The sequence below is a fragment of the Xyrauchen texanus genome, chromosome 30 (assembly GCF_025860055.1).
Source record: "Xyrauchen texanus isolate HMW12.3.18 chromosome 30, RBS_HiC_50CHRs, whole genome shotgun sequence".
In the NCBI taxonomy this organism is placed as follows: domain Eukaryota; kingdom Metazoa; phylum Chordata; class Actinopteri; order Cypriniformes; family Catostomidae; genus Xyrauchen; species Xyrauchen texanus.
In genome coordinates, this window is record NC_068305.1 from 6214307 (window position 1) to 6222851 (window position 8545).

General features: G+C 38.2%; 1 pseudogene; it reads left to right on the forward strand.

Moving 5' to 3' along the window:
* Positions 1-887: 887 nt before the first annotated feature.
* LOC127624030 (claudin-20-like) lies at positions 888-4494 on the forward strand (annotated as a pseudogene).
* Positions 4495-8545: the final 4051 nt, after the last annotated feature.

An 8545-nucleotide genomic window follows, 5' to 3' on the forward strand; every position in this document is an offset into this window, starting at 1 on the left:
ATAAAGTTTGTACAGTATAAAAACCATTATGTCTATGGAAAGTCCCCATAAAACATGGAAACCAAACATGTGTGTGTGTGTGTGTGTGTGTGTGTGTGTGTGTGTGTGTGTGTGTGTGTGTGTGTGAGACAGAGAGTGCTTTTGGAATGTGTGTTGCCAAACTTACTGGGCAGTGCGTGAACATTACAATGCGTTTCTTAAATGCCCTCTAAGATGCGATATAAACGTAAACACGACCGTTAATGTATTTTGTGCTGCAGACAGGACAAAAAATGTATATCTCAAAATATCTGATCTGTGCGAGGTGGAAATGCAGTCTAAAAGACCTGCTGCAGCTTTTATAAGCCTTTATAAGAGAAAATAAGAATATGTTTCTGTGAACCAATATCCTTTATGCAATTTCCATAAAACATTTATTCATGTTTTTTAAAAACAAGAATAAAATAAACATTCTGTTTTCACACCCTGCATGGCTGTATGACTGTGCAACCATAGATAATTGACAGCCAAATGTAAGTGCAATTGATTTCCAAATATATATTTAGTTTTTTATACAGACAAAAAATTATAAAATGAACTTAGAATCTTCTTCATCATCTATTTTTGATAAGTTCCTAAACACAGTCCATTTGCTCTGTGTTTTATTACTGAATGACCTTCATGTTAGGAGTCCAGTGTTATTTGGATATGGTGTAGCCCACTGTGGAATATCCAGTCATTCACACTAGGAATATGTGGGGGTTCTTTTAAAGGACACTTAAAAGCTTTGAGAAATGTGCTGTGTTGCCAAGTAAATGTTAATTCAGAGGAAAGTGGCAGTTTTACATTAGTTATGCTTATATCTTTCCCCCCAGTAATTCTCTTTTCTTTTTCTTTTCTTCAGTAGATTGCAGAAACCTTTAAGAATTGCTTGGTGTACCACATTACACATTGTGCACCATTGCAAGGGTAAGTAGAGCTTTTGTTTATTCAGACGACTGAAACATAATGCACTCCAACAATGCACTCGTCTTGATCTATTCAAAAGATTCTTCACCATTTGAAGGACAACAAATGATAGGAGTGATTTTTCGTTGCCTTTTTCATTTCTAAGCTGTCAAGTGGTTTGGACAGATAAGGAAAAAATCAATTAACTCTTAACAAAACAGCCATGCCTGCCCAGATAGCTGGCGAAATTCCTATTTGATAGAGGTTATGTGCCATTTTTATAAAATAGTCTTGTAACTGCATCACCCGTGCCAGAGGGCGACTCTGCAGTCAAAAAATAATTAGCCTTTCAACAACACTACAAAGTAATTTCCCCAAAACCAGAATGTGGTCATAATGCTGACTGGCTGGGGGTGTCCCAAAAAAGGATAGGGTGGAATAAAAAAAAAAAATCACATCTTTCCCTTCCAGTCATCATATCCTGTGCCTCATCTGTCAGACCGTCACGCTTGTTCGCTCAGTTCAATTCTCATTCCGTTTTTATCACAGCCTAGCGGAGCCAGTGCGGAGGAATTATCTGCTGTCAGGTCCTGCACCGGGCTGATAGGGAGACGCAGAGCGCACAGGGCCACCGCAAGGTGAGAGAGACGGCCACGGGAGGAAGGGAACGAAAAGTCCGGGACCGATGATGCCGTCCTCCACCATGCAGATGTTTGCATTCATTCTGGCATTACTGGGGGTCCTGAGTGCCACAGTGGCAACTCTGCTACCCAACTGGAAGGTGAGTGCAGACGTAGGCTCCAATATTATGACGGCAATCTCGCAGATGCAGGGACTGTGGATGGACTGCACCTGGTACAGCACCGGAGTCTTTAGCTGCTCGCTCAAGTACTCCGTCCTGGCGTTGCGCTGCTTACCTGCAGACGGCACGCACCACCATGGTGCTTTCCTGCATGATGGCGACAATGGGACTGTGTCTGGCTGCCCTAGGACTGAAATGCACTCGTTTGGGTGGCAGTTATCGCTCTAAGGGACACACGGCCATTTCCGCAGGGGCATGCTTCGTCATAGCTGGGGTCCTGTGCCTGGTGCCCGCATCCTGGTTCACTAAAGAGGTCATCACTACTTTTATGGACTCCAAAGTGCCCAAAAGCAGCAAGTATGAGCCAGGTGCCGCGGTGTACGTAGCATTTGTGTCTGCAGGATTCCTTTTAGCAGCAGGCATCATCTTCTGTTTATCATGCCCTGGAAAAAGAGGTGGTCCACTGGATTCGGGCTCATCCCACCCTGGTAAGCCAAAAAAGCAGCAGCTGCACCAGGAGCAGCCGAAACACAACCAAAAAAAACAGCAGCACCGAGAACAGCAGAGTCAGACTGAGCCACCAGAGCAAGAGCAAATGCACCAGGAACCGGTTCAAGCAGATGATCGTAAGCAAGATAAGCCTGTGCCGGAGAGGCTGAACCTGGAGCAGGACAAGCAGTACTGCTCTCCGTCCCGAACCCGAACCCGAAATCCAGACGTCAAGGCTGTCTATGTTCTGCACGACTATGTGTAAACAACTGCAATAGTGTTTCAGGGAATTCTTGCTGATCAGACTGCGTTTCTTTGTGAGTGGCAAAAAGAGGAGGAGAAAAGCGGTGGAGCAGCAGGAGAAATAATGACTTTGATGGCATTATCAACCCTTCTCATCTGTTCTTTCGCTTGCAGTGAGTGTAAACAGTCGAGGTATTTTCAAAGCCCCGCAGCAGAAAAACTGAGGATTGTGAATCCTCGGGTAAATGGTTTTAGTGCGACTACACACAAAAAAGGGGGGCGGAATGGCAACATATAATTAAAATGCAACATTTAAGGGGGATTCCTGTGTAGACTGGTGAAGGAAAAGTTTGAAGATAAGATGCTTTTGCTTACCAAAGCTTTGAAAAAAAAAATATATGTTTTATTTGTTGGCTTATAATCATTGCATTATCTTGTCAAAGTAACAAGCAAACTATCTCAAGAAAAACCTTTTGGTAGATGGAACCGTGATCCATGTGTGATTAGCAAATTGTCACAGATTTAATTCCAAAGCTTTTACATTTATCTTTAGGTAGTATGTGAATGCTTTTTTTTAGATAATCCTATTAATAATGCACCAAAATGAAACACTGATGGGATAATCAAGCTTGCTCTTGAAAATGCTTCTCACAACCAGCTGTCCATTAAATGGTGCGTGTTCTTCAGAAAAAGGTGGTGAGACTCTTCACAAAGAGATTTTAAAATGTCCTGTCCATATTTTTCAAAAAATGGGGATGGGGGAGAGGCACAGCAGTACAGATCATCTGAGGTAATGATGCTCTTTGCTTTTCCATTAGGTTTGCTATGGATGGGTGCACACTGCTCATTTATTGCAAGCAGCCACAGATACACCAACACACACACATAAGCTTTCCTTCCCTCCCTCATACTCTTGCTGGAAGGGTAATAGGTTCTTGCACCCAATCATATTGATGCTGTGCGTCCATGTGTCATGCCTGCAGGAAGTGCATTTGGTGCTGTTCTAGGGCAAACAGGACATAGTAACATGCTGTTCTGTCTCTTGTGGAAAAGTGGAACCAAGGTGAGGAATATCTTTGCAGGACTCCCCTGCTGGGTAACAATTGCACCTTTGGTCCACATCTCAATTCAGAAGAACCATTTTGCAGTATTTTCTGATTGCTGTGCTTTTTATGTCTACAGTCAAGCCATTGAATGTATTACTCTGAGTCTGTAGAAGACAGAAAACATACAATGAAATGTACAACATTTGACTCAAGCTAAAACAAGTGCTGTGCTGCTCTCTTTTTGACGTTGGTGCAGGACTGCCATTGTCTCCTGAGATGCCATTTGTGGGACATTTTCTGCCTTTCATTTTGCCTTACATGCAAGCACACATACTGCTCTTCGCCTTTGATATGCATCCACAGAAATGATGTTTCAACAGAAATGAGCATATAGACTGACAGAAAGAATGAAAGTAAACAACAAAACCAAGCATCTATTTGGTTTTCAGAAAAAAATCATAACGTCAGTTTCAATGAAATATACGTTTTCCTTTCGCTTTGTTGTGAATGTATGCTTGATGTGTACATTGAGGTTCAAAAGTCTTAGACCACTAGAGACTAGAATAAAATGGTAAAGTAGAAAATTAAATTGTCTAGGCACAACAAATTGCATTGTTTTATTTATTTATTTCGAATTCCTGTAGTTACGCTAGACTTCAGACACCTCAATGAAAAATGGAAACAGGATATGATGTCACATTTTAGGTCTTGAATTATAAATAACCATTAAAAATACAATCAAAATGCAAAAAGAAATAAATACAATCTATTCCACTTTCCTGCAGTACTGTAAACCATGTAGATTTAAAGTTTGAATAAGTCTAATTTAGCTAAAAGGTCAATCTGGGATGTTTGGATCTCTTATTGCTCAAATGTGTTTTGAAATTCAGGTCAACAAACATGAACTGGTAACACGTTGCAATAAGGTTCTATTTGTTAACATTAGTAAATCTATTCCATATCATGAAATTATTAACAATATTTCCACAGGGTTTTTTAATCTTGGTTAATGTTATTTTTATAAAAATACAATTGCTCTTTGTTTGTTGTTAGTTTAAAATGCATTCACTTGTGTTCACATATGCATTCACATATGCAACTTTACATTTTTATAAATGCATTATTAGGCTACAGTTTATGTTGAAATTAACATTAACCAAGATTAATAATAGGTGCTGTAAAATTGTTTCTTGTATGTTCATGTTAATAAATGTAATTGACAATTTTTAAGAAGTGAAAGACGTAAAGTGTAAAGTCTAGTGTGACCACACTTTTTGAATTCCCTATTTTGACCTGACAAAATAAGGGCTCTGTATAGTCTATTTAGAAACTGCTGACAGACTGACAATGTGTGGACAGTAATCATGAAAAACTATCAAATCCTATTAAAGCACAAGCCTGTACAGCAGAACATGTATTGTTGTTTGTCCATTAACCTTCTATTCTCTGATTTCTGCCCATAATTAGATAATGTTTGCATCAAGGACTTTTTGTCCGACTGGCTTTTCTGTCTCACACCCCTTTTGTTGTGTGTTCGTGATCTGACTGCAAACATCTTATAATGGGAGCGTGTGGTACAAGGTGTCTTGGTTGGCTGCGTGGGCCAGGAGTCAGGCCTGTCCAAATGCAAATCTGCATACTCCCTCTGTGAATGAATCCAAGCATCAAATAAGCTTCATTTACACAGCTGACTGCCCATCGCACAGCGCAGCTACATTTTCAATAAGCATTCATGATTGAGCCAGGCACACTTCACATCCCCCTCTTCAAGTCTTCATTGACCAGACTAAGGTTAAATCAGCCGTCATATTCATCTGCAACTTTACATTTGCTTTGTTTACACAGATGGAGACATTGTTTATTCTTAATCACGACACTGAAATTGATTCTACAATTCAAATGCCAAGATCAAGAGCTCATCAAAAGAACAGAAACTGGGCTGCATTGTATTGATGAGCTCTCGGTATCAACAACAGTGACACATTCATTTTTTCTAATATATGTCGTTTTTTCTAACGTTCTTTCTCTGGATCCACAAGTGTAACAAACTCCACAAATGGATTTATTTTCTTGAAGGATGACTTCACTATTCCTTTACAGTAATAATATTTTGTAATTGAACATTGAACCATTCACGGAACAAAGTAAAGATGAATTAATTTTGTTTTTAACATATGGAAATCACTTAATTAGTGACCTAATGATAAGCAACATAAGCAGTTGTGTACACCCAGAGAGTTCAGTGCCAAACCACTTAAGGCTCAGTTATTTCAAACAAACTACATATGAGAACGGCTCCTGTGAGGCTGAAACAAAGCGTTTTCCAGCTGTCTCACATAATGAGGTAAATGATCTAACACATTTAAAAGGGGTCACTTTGCAGGTGTTCCATTTTGAAGTGGCTCTTTTGGTGTATTTTTAGTGCTCACTGCTCAACTTGACATTTTGACAAATGGAGTTTGAGTTCCCTGCCGGCTATAACAGAACAGAACCAATTCCTGTGTGTATTGTGCCACCAAGTGACAGACTTTCTCTCTCTCTTTCCATATATTGCTGTATTGAAAAGTTTGTGGGTATGACCTATAAATGCTACATCTACAATATATTTAAGGTTATGTAACTTATGTAAATTAATACATATGATATCTTCATCAAGACAAATTGAGGAAGCAATATGAATTGTTCATTGACTGTGTGGACATTTTTTATTAGATGAATCCTGAGCAAATCATCCAGTCATCACAATGAAAGATGTGAGATGAGCAAAGACCTGATAATTATTCATTCAGCACTGAATGCACTGTTTTGCTTTAAGTACATTTTGTTACATTGGTAACACCAACTAAACTTATTTTATGATTTTCATTTTATGGTTAGATAAACTAAATAGCTCCTTAAAGGGATAATTCACACAAAAAGAAAATTCTCTCATGATTTACTCACCCTCATGCCATCCCAGATGTGTATGACATTCTTTCATCTGCTGAACACAAACTAGAAGATTATTTCAACTCTCCATACAATGCAAGTGAATGGGTGCCTGTAAAAGAAAACAAAAGGAAGATCTGCACTCTGGAAATGTCTTACAAAAGTATTGGTTCCTTATCATCTAAAAATGGCAGCAGAGGAATAAAAACAAACGGTTCGGCCCAAGGCCTTCTTCAGTGTGTCAATGGCAAATATTTGAAGCTCCAAAATCCACATAAGGGCAACATAAAAGTTGACTCTGGTGGTTAAATCCTTATCTTCTGAAGCGATATGATAGGTGTGGGTGAAAAACAAATAAATATTTAAGTCCTTTTTCCACTGGAGTCATATTCATTACATTCATGCCCCCTTTATGTGGATTTGGGGGCTACAAAATGTAATCACGCATTTTTTTTTTAATCCTTAAATTATTTTCATTGTGGTTTTTCATTTATATACTGTAAGTTTTCATTAGTGACATGAAACTGATTTTCCCTCAGAAAGTTCTAAATACATTTATGAAGTGTTAACAGAATAGCACTGACATAGTGGATCCTACATGAGTTACAAATGATCTTTAATTTATGATTATTCATTCATAGAGTTAATATCTTTATAGGTAAATATATTTACTGTTATTATCTCTGTGATGAACAATTACATTTATAACATAATAGGAGCCATTTTAGGTAATATTAACAGTATTAATTAGAGAATAGGATTATGATTTCAAGAGAAACTACCACAGAAAATGCATTGATGCTTTGAGGGCAAGTTAAAAGGGTTGTTCACCCAAAATATACAAATTCTCTTATCATTTACTCACTCATGCCATACCAGATGTTTGTCTCTCATTCTTCTGCTGAACACAAAGATTTGTAGAAGAATATCTCAGCTCTGTAGGTCCATAAAATTCAAGTGAATGGTGAGTAAAAATTTGAAGCTCAAAAAAGCTAATAAAGCCAGCATAAAAGTAATCCATAAGACTCCAGTGGTTAAATCCATGCAGTACCACTGCTCCCTATATGCATATTATGCAGTCTACTTAGGGCACCAACTCCCTAGGGAATCTTTATTTATGTACTGCAGAAGAAAAGAAAGGCATACACATCTGGAATGGCATGAGGGTGAGTAAATCAAAACATTTTTGGGTAAAATATTCCTTTAATCTAGTAATAATTATTGTTTTTCCCCCTCCAACATTTTCACTTGAATTAAAAGGTATGAGGAATGCAATATTCCAAAGCTGCCACAGCAGTTGTACTGTATGAACATAAAAATTAAGCAATAATACATGTAATGTTAATTTTGCTGCTAACACAAATTGAGTCTGTTGTATGAAGACACAATTCTTTGACATGGATTTTGTCCCAGTACTGGTAGTGTATCTTAATACACACTTTAGTACACGTGTGCACATACCCATCACCATTGAACTGTCATCTATTCAGTTTAATAGACAAAAGGTGTCTTACCTGGCTACTTTTCAGCATTGCATATCCCATGACTTTGAAATTGTGGAACAAATTGATCACTAAAGGCTAGCTGGATATAACTTGGGAAATGGTTCATGTTTTTAATATTACAATATAATAATAACAGATCTGACTTAAGAAACTAGGTGAAATACAAACAGATGTGTCCAAGGTTGTAGCAGACAGGGGGAACGTGGGGGATATGTCCCCCGCACTCTTTAAAAAAGGTGATTCGATCAACCACACTTTTCCAAGCTAAACCCATAGGAGTCCAAATGGTGGATTTGTATACAGTATTCTTTGTGTTTTGTTTACTTTGGGCTGACTGAGCAACCATCCAGCCAATCACAGGTGAGTTTCATGAACCGAAACAACCCTTACATAATAGGCTGTCATAGTCAACGCGGCTCCATTAATTTCTACAAAGTTGCTTTCAACAATGCTCGTTTATAGTATGTTTTTGGCATTGATGTTGATCTAAATTAATAATGTAGAGACAAGGAACACACAAACATAGTTATTAATGGGCATATTGTTTTTATTGGCAGCATTACGTGAAATGCACTTCAGAAAAAAAACAAAGGACAATTTATTTA